The 7219-nt window shown below is 37.0% G+C and overlaps 1 non-coding gene across 1 annotated transcript; it reads left to right on the plus strand.

The window, feature by feature from the left end:
- The first annotated feature begins 2914 nt into the window (after positions 1 to 2914).
- LOC118677800 lies at positions 2915 to 3021 on the plus strand. The gene has a single exon (XR_004974526.1). It is a non-coding gene; the product is annotated as a U6 spliceosomal RNA (small nuclear RNA).
- Positions 3022 to 7219: the final 4198 nt, after the last annotated feature.

Here is a 7219-nt window from a genome sequence, read left to right on the forward strand (position 1 = left end):
AATAGAAGAGGGGAAGAGACTATTTATATGAGGAGAAAACTCTTATAGAACCACCACTAACCCCAACAAATTTCAGCAACAGTTCCCTGGAGATGAATGCAAACTAGAAACAACCAATAATATCAAGAGAGGCAAGGGAAAACAGAAGCACAAAAGTAACCGTGGGGGGGGGGGGGGCGGGGGGCGGGCGGGTGGATGGAGGGGAAAAACCAGCAGAAAAAAAGAAAAAGAAAAAGACAAATATCCTCACAACCAGTCCTAAAACACACACACACACAGACACACACAAAACAAACAAACAAACAAACAACAACAACAACAAAAACAATATACTCAACAATCAAGCAAACAGCAACAAAACAATAGAAAGATAAAAGAAGAAGAAAAAAAAATTTTGGATAGGGAAAAAAGATAAGGGATATGTGTATAAGGATTTAGAGCAGTGGATTGGAAATAGGATATATAAGTAGGGTGAAATTTTGACAGGAGATAAACAGAAGGAATAGGGAAAATCTAAAGCAGGAATAGGCTTAGAGAAACAGGAAAACAAAAGGGGAAAAGTGAGGGAGAGGGTTTTAGCATAGAGGTAAAATTGAGGTAGGGAAAATTGTTGCTAAAGGAACGATGAAAATAGAATGGAGAACACTAATCCCAAAATAAAATAAAGAGAAAATACAATGGCACTTTAAAAAATGGTAAAATGGTAGCAGTAATAATACTGGTTAAGAATAAAAATGTAGTAATTAAAAGGGTAAAATCAGGTGATGGAAAAAGAAGAAGAAAAAAAATTGGTTTCTTAGTTAAAAGGTGAAAAAAGAAAAAAAAAATTTGCAGTAGTGAAGGTCCTTAGGTTCTTCTACTCCTCAGTCTGGCTCGCCTTAGTCCTATCCAGAGCTGGTTCTTCAGGAGTTCCATTTTTAATTTTTTGAGGATATTCCATACTGTCTTCCATAGTGGCTTCACCAGTCTGCATTCCCACCAGCAGTCCAGGAGGGTTCTTTTTTCTCCGCATCCTCTCCTGCACTTGTCATTTGTTGACTTGTTGATGATACCCATTCTGACAGGTGTGAGATGGTACCTCATTGTTGTTTTGATTTGCATCTCTCGGATGATTAGTGACTTTGAGCATGTTTTCATATGTCTCTTGGCTTTCTGAATGTCCTCTTTTGAAAAGTGTCTACTTATGTCCTTTGCCCATTTTTTGATTGGATTGTTTGTCTTCCTTTTGTTAAGTTGTATGAGTTCCCTATAAATGTTTGAGATTAAACCCTTATCGGTGATAACATTAGCAAATACGTTCTCCCATGGAGTGGGCTTTCTTGTTGTTTTGTTGATGGTTTCTTTTGCTGTGCAGAAGCTTTTTATTTTGATGTAGTCCCATTTGTTTATTTTCTCCTTAGTTTTCATCGCCCTAGGAGCTGTATCAGTAAAAATATTACTATGACAGATGTCTGCTATTTTGTTGCCTATGGCATCTTCTAAGATTTTTGTGGTTTCCTGTCTTACATTTAAGTCCTTTCTCCATTTTGAGTTTCTTTTTGTGTATGGTGTAAGTTGGTGGTCTAGTTTCATTTTTTTTTTGCATGTATCTGTACAATTTTCCCAACACCATTTATTGAAGAGACTATCTTGACTCCATCGTATGTTCTTGCATCCTTTGTCAAATATTGAGCATATTGGTTTGGGCCGATTTCTGGGTTCTCTATTCTATTCCATTGATCTATATGTCTGTTCTTGTGCCAGTACCAAGTTGTTTTGAGAACAGTGGCTTTGTAATATAGCTTGATATCTGGTATTGAGATCCCACCTACTTTGTTCTTCTTTCTCAGGATCGCTGTGGCTATTCGGGGTCTTTTTTTATTCCAGACGAATTTTTGAAGAGTTCGTTCTAGGTCTGTAAAATATGCCATTGTTATCTTAATGGGGATTTCATTGAATTTATAGATTGCTTTGGATAGTATGGACAATTTAATGATGTTGATTCTACCAATCCATGAATATGGTATGTTCTTCCATCTGTTTATGTCTTCCTCTATCTCTTTTTTCAACATCCTATAGTTTTCTGGGTGGAGGTCTTTTACCTCTTTAGTTAAGTTTATTCCTAGGTAGCTTAATTTTTTTGCTGTGATGGTAAATGAGATTGCTATTTTAGCCTCTCTTTCTGTAAGGTCACTATTGGTATATAGAAATCCCATAGATTTCTTGGCATTAGTTTTGCATCCTGCTACATTGTCAAATTCATTTATTAAGTCTAATAGTTTTTTTATGGCGTCTTTAGGGTTTTTTATGTACACTATCATGTCATCTGAGAATAAGAACAGTTTTACTTCTTCTTTTCCAATTTGGATGCCTTTTATTTGTTCTTCTTGTCGAATCACAATGGCTAATAATTCCAATACTATATTAAACAGGAGTGGTGAGAGTGGGCGTCCCTGTCTTGTTCCTGTTCTTAAGCGAAATGGTTTTAGTTTTTGCCCAATGAGTATGATGTTGGCTGTGGGTTTGTCATATATGGCTTTTATTATGTTGAAGTATGATACTTCTATTAACACCTTGCTGAGAGTTTTGATCAAGAAAGGGTGTTGGATTTTGTCAAATGCTTTTTCTGCATCAAATTGATATGACTATTTGGTTTTTTTCTCTCAACTTATTTATGTGATGTATCACGTTTATTGACTTGCGCATATTGTACCATCCTTGCATCCCTGGGATAAATACTACTTGGTCATGGTGTACGATCTTTCTGATGTACTGCTGGATCCTTTTTGCTAAGATTTTGTTGAGGATTTTGGCATCTATGTTCACGAGGGATATTGACCTGTAATTCTCTTTCATGGTCAGATAGTAAAAGTAAATAAGATAAAATAAACATAGAGAAAGAGGAAAGCAATCACTTGCTAAGAATAATATTAAGGTGCTCGCTTCAGCAGCACATATACTAAAATTGGAACGATACCGAGAAGATTAGCCTGGCCCCTGCGCAAGGATGACATGCAAATTCGTGAAGCGTTCCATATTTTTCTGTCAGAGAAAGAATTCAGAGTAATGGCCATAAGGTGGATGAAAAGAATGGAAGACCAATTCAACAATATGTGTAGGAACCAAGAGGAAATGAAGAAGAACCAAGAGGAAATGAAGAGAAACCAAGAAGAAATGAAAAATGACATCACTGCCATAAAGAACTCAATAGAAAGCATCAACAGTAGACTAGAAGAAGCAGAGGACCGCATCAGCGAGCTAGAAGACAAGGTAGAAAAAAATACCCAAACAGAACAGCTTCTAGAAAAAAAAATTAAAAAGGAGGAGGAGAGCCTTAGAGAACTCTGGGACAATGCTAAACGAAACAACATCCGAATAATAGGGGTGCCAGAAGGAGAGGAAACTGAACAAGGAATAGAAAACCTGTTTGAAAAAATAGTAACAGAAAATTTCCCTGATATAGGGAGGAAAAAACTCACACAAATCCAAGAAGCTCACAGAGTCCCAAACAAAATGAACCCGAAAAGACCGACACCAAGGCACATAACAATTAAATATGCAAACACCAACGACAAAGCAAGAATCTTAAAAGCAGCCAGAGAGAGACAGAAAGTTACCTACAAAGGATCCCCCATCAGACTAGCGACCGATTTCTCAACAGAAACACATCAGGCAAGAAGAGAATGGAATGAAATATACAATGTCATGCAAAGGAAGGGTCTGAATCCAAGAATACTATACCCAGCGAGGCTATCAATCAAAATTGAGGGTCAAATCAGGAGCTTCACAGACAAAAACGGTCTACAGGAGTTCATTACAACCAAACCAGCAATGCAAGAAATGCTAAAGGGTCTGCTGCAAATAGAAAAAGCAGGAAACAAAGAAGGAATGCAGCGGTAAAGAACAAAAATGGCGACTAACAAGTTTCAATCAATAATAACTTTAAATGTAAATGGATTAAATTCCCCAGTCAAAAGGCATAGGGTAAATGAGTGGATAAGAAAACATGACCCATATATCTGCTGTCTACAGGAAACCCACCTCAGAAAAAAAGATGCACACAGACTGATGGTGAAGGGATGGAAAAAGGTTTTTCAGGCCAATGGAAGTGAAAAAAAGGCCGGGGTAGCAATACTTATATCTGACAAATTAGATCTCAAAGTGAAGGACATAAAAAGAGATCAAGAAGGCCACTTCATAATACTAAAGGGAGCAGTCCAACAAGAAGAAATAACTCTGGTAAATATCTATGCACCCAATATAGGAGCACCCAAATACGTAAGAAATCTTCTGGAAGAGATCAAGGGAGAGATTGACAGCAATACAATCATAGTAGGGGACCTTAACACCCCATTATCTCCACTGGACAAATCCTATAAACAGAAACTCAGCAAAGAAACAGCAATCCTAAATGACTCACTAGATCAGATGGAATTAATTGACATCTTCAGAACATTTCACCCCAAAGCCACAGAATATACATTCTCCTCAGGTGCACATTTGTCATCTTCAAAGATAGACCATATATTGGGTCACAGACAAAGTCTCTTCAAATTCAAGAAAATTGAAATCATATCAAGCATCTTCTCAGACCACAAAGGCATAAAACTGGAAATCAACTACAACAAAAACAATCCAAAAAAATCAAACACATGGAGACTAAATAGCATGCTATTAAACAACGACTGGGTTACCAGTGAGATCAAAGAAGAAATAAAAAACATCATGGCAACAAATGACAATGAAAACACAACAATCCAAAACCTATGGGACACAGCAAAAGCAGTCTTGAGAGGGAAGTTCATAGCTCTACAAGCCTACTGCAAGAAACAAGAAACAATGAGAATAAATGACCTAACTCTACAACTCGAAGAGTTAGAAAGAGAGCAACAAAAAAGGCCCACTGTAAGCAGAAGGAAGGAAATAACAAAGATCAGAGCGGAGATAAACGACATAGAGACCAAAAAAACAATACAAAAGATCAACAAAACCAAGAGCTTGTTCTTTGAAATGATAAACAGGATTGATACACCTCTAGCCAGGCTCACCAAGAAACAAAGAGAGAGGACCCAAATAAACAAAATCAGAAATTAAAGAGGAGAAATAACAGCAGACCCCATAGAAATACAAAGGATTGTTAGAAAATACTATGAACAACTCTACTCCAAAACAATAGACAACCTGGAGGAAATGGACATATTCCTAGATAAATACAACCTTCCAAACTTAACCAGGAAGAATCTAAAAATCTCAATAGGCCAATATCTATGGAGGAAATCGAAGCAGTAATCAAAAAGCTTCCAGCAAGCAAAGCCCGGGGCCAGATGGCTTCACAGGGGAGTTTTACCAAACATTCAAGGAAGACCTAAAACCTATCCTCCTCAGACTACTACAAAAGATCCAAGAGGAAGGAACACTTCCCAGCTCATTCTATGAAGCCAACATCACCCTAATCCCAAAACCAGATAAAGACAATACAATGAAAGAGAATTTTAGGCCAATATCCCTCATGAACATAGATGCCAAAATCCTCAACAAAATCCTAGCAAATCGGATCCAGCAGTACATCAAAAAGATCATACACCATGACCAAGTAGGATTTATGCCATGGATGCAAGGATGGTACAATATCTGCAAATCAATAAACGTGATACATCACATAAACAAATTGAGAGAAAAAAACCACATAGTCATATCAATTGATGCGGGAAAAGCATTTGACAAAATCCAACACCCTTTCTTGATAAAAACTCTCAGCAAGATAAGAATTGAGGGATCATACCTCAACATAATAAAAGCCATATATGACAGGCCCACAGCCAACATCATAATCAATGGGCAAAAACTAAAACCATTCCCCCTAAAAACAGGAACAAGACAGGGATGCCCCCTCTCACCACTCCTGTTCAACATAGTACTGGAAGTAGTAGCCGTTGCGATCAGACACGAAGAAGAAATAAAAGGCATCCAGATTGGAAAAGAAGAAGTAAAACTGTCCTTATTTGCAGATGACATGATACTGTACATACAGAACCCTAAAGACTCCATCAAAAAATTATTAGACTTAATAAATGAATTCGGCAATGTAGCAGGATACAAAATTAATGCTAAGAAATCCATGGCATTTCTTTACACCAATGGTGAACTTACAGAAAGTGAAACTACAGAAGCAATCCCATTTACCATTGCACCAAAAAAATTAAAATACCTAGGAATAACTTAACTAAGGAGGTAAAAGACTTATATGCTGAAAACTACAGGACACTGAAAAAAGAGATAGAGGAAGACATAAACAGATGGAAGAGTATACCGTGTTCATGGATTGCTAGAATCAACATCATTAAAATGGCCATACTACCCAAAGCAATTTATAGATCAATGCAATCCCCATTAAATTACCAACGGCATATTTCACAAATCTAGAACGAACGTTCCAAAAAGTCATCTGGAATAAAAAAAGACCCCGAATAGCTGCAGCAATCTGAGAAAGAACAAAGTAGGTGGATCTCAATACCAGATATCAAACTGTATTACAAAGCCACTGTTCTTAAAACAGCTTGGTACTGGCACAAGAACAGACATATGGATCAATGGAATGAATAGAGACCCCAGAAATCGACCCAAACCACTATGCCCAATTAATATTCGACAAAGCAGCAAGAGCATACAATGGAGTCAAGACAGTCTTTTCAATAAATGGTGTTGGGAAAATTGGGACAGATACATGCAAAGGATGAAACTAGATCACCAACTCACACCATAACACAAAAATAAACTCAAAATGGATAAAAGACTTATTTTTTTTTTCTGTTCATCAGATTATTTATTCACTTGATTCTTAGATTCACTTGTTGATAGATGCATATTTGTTTGTTCATAAATTGTATCTTTACCTTTTTCTTCCTCTTCCTCTTCTTAAAGGATACCTTTCAGCACTTCATATAATCCTGGTTTGGTGGTGATGAACTCCTTTAGCTTTTCCTTATCTGTGAAGCTCTTTATCTGACCTTCAATTCTGAATGATAGCGTTGCTGGATAAAGTAATCTTGGTTGTAGGTTCTTGGTATTCATCACTTTGAATATTTCTTGCCACTCCCTTCTGGCCTGCAAAGTTTCTGTTGAGAAATCAGCTGACAGTCGTATGGGTATTCCCTTGTAGGTAACTGAGTTTCTTTCTCTTGCTGTTTTTAAGATTTCTCTCTTTATCTTTTGCTCTTGGCATTTTAATTATGATGTGTCT

Source organism: Myotis myotis, unplaced genomic scaffold (assembly GCF_014108235.1).
Source record: "Myotis myotis isolate mMyoMyo1 unplaced genomic scaffold, mMyoMyo1.p scaffold_m19_p_2, whole genome shotgun sequence".
NCBI lineage: Eukaryota > Metazoa > Chordata > Mammalia > Chiroptera > Vespertilionidae > Myotis > Myotis myotis.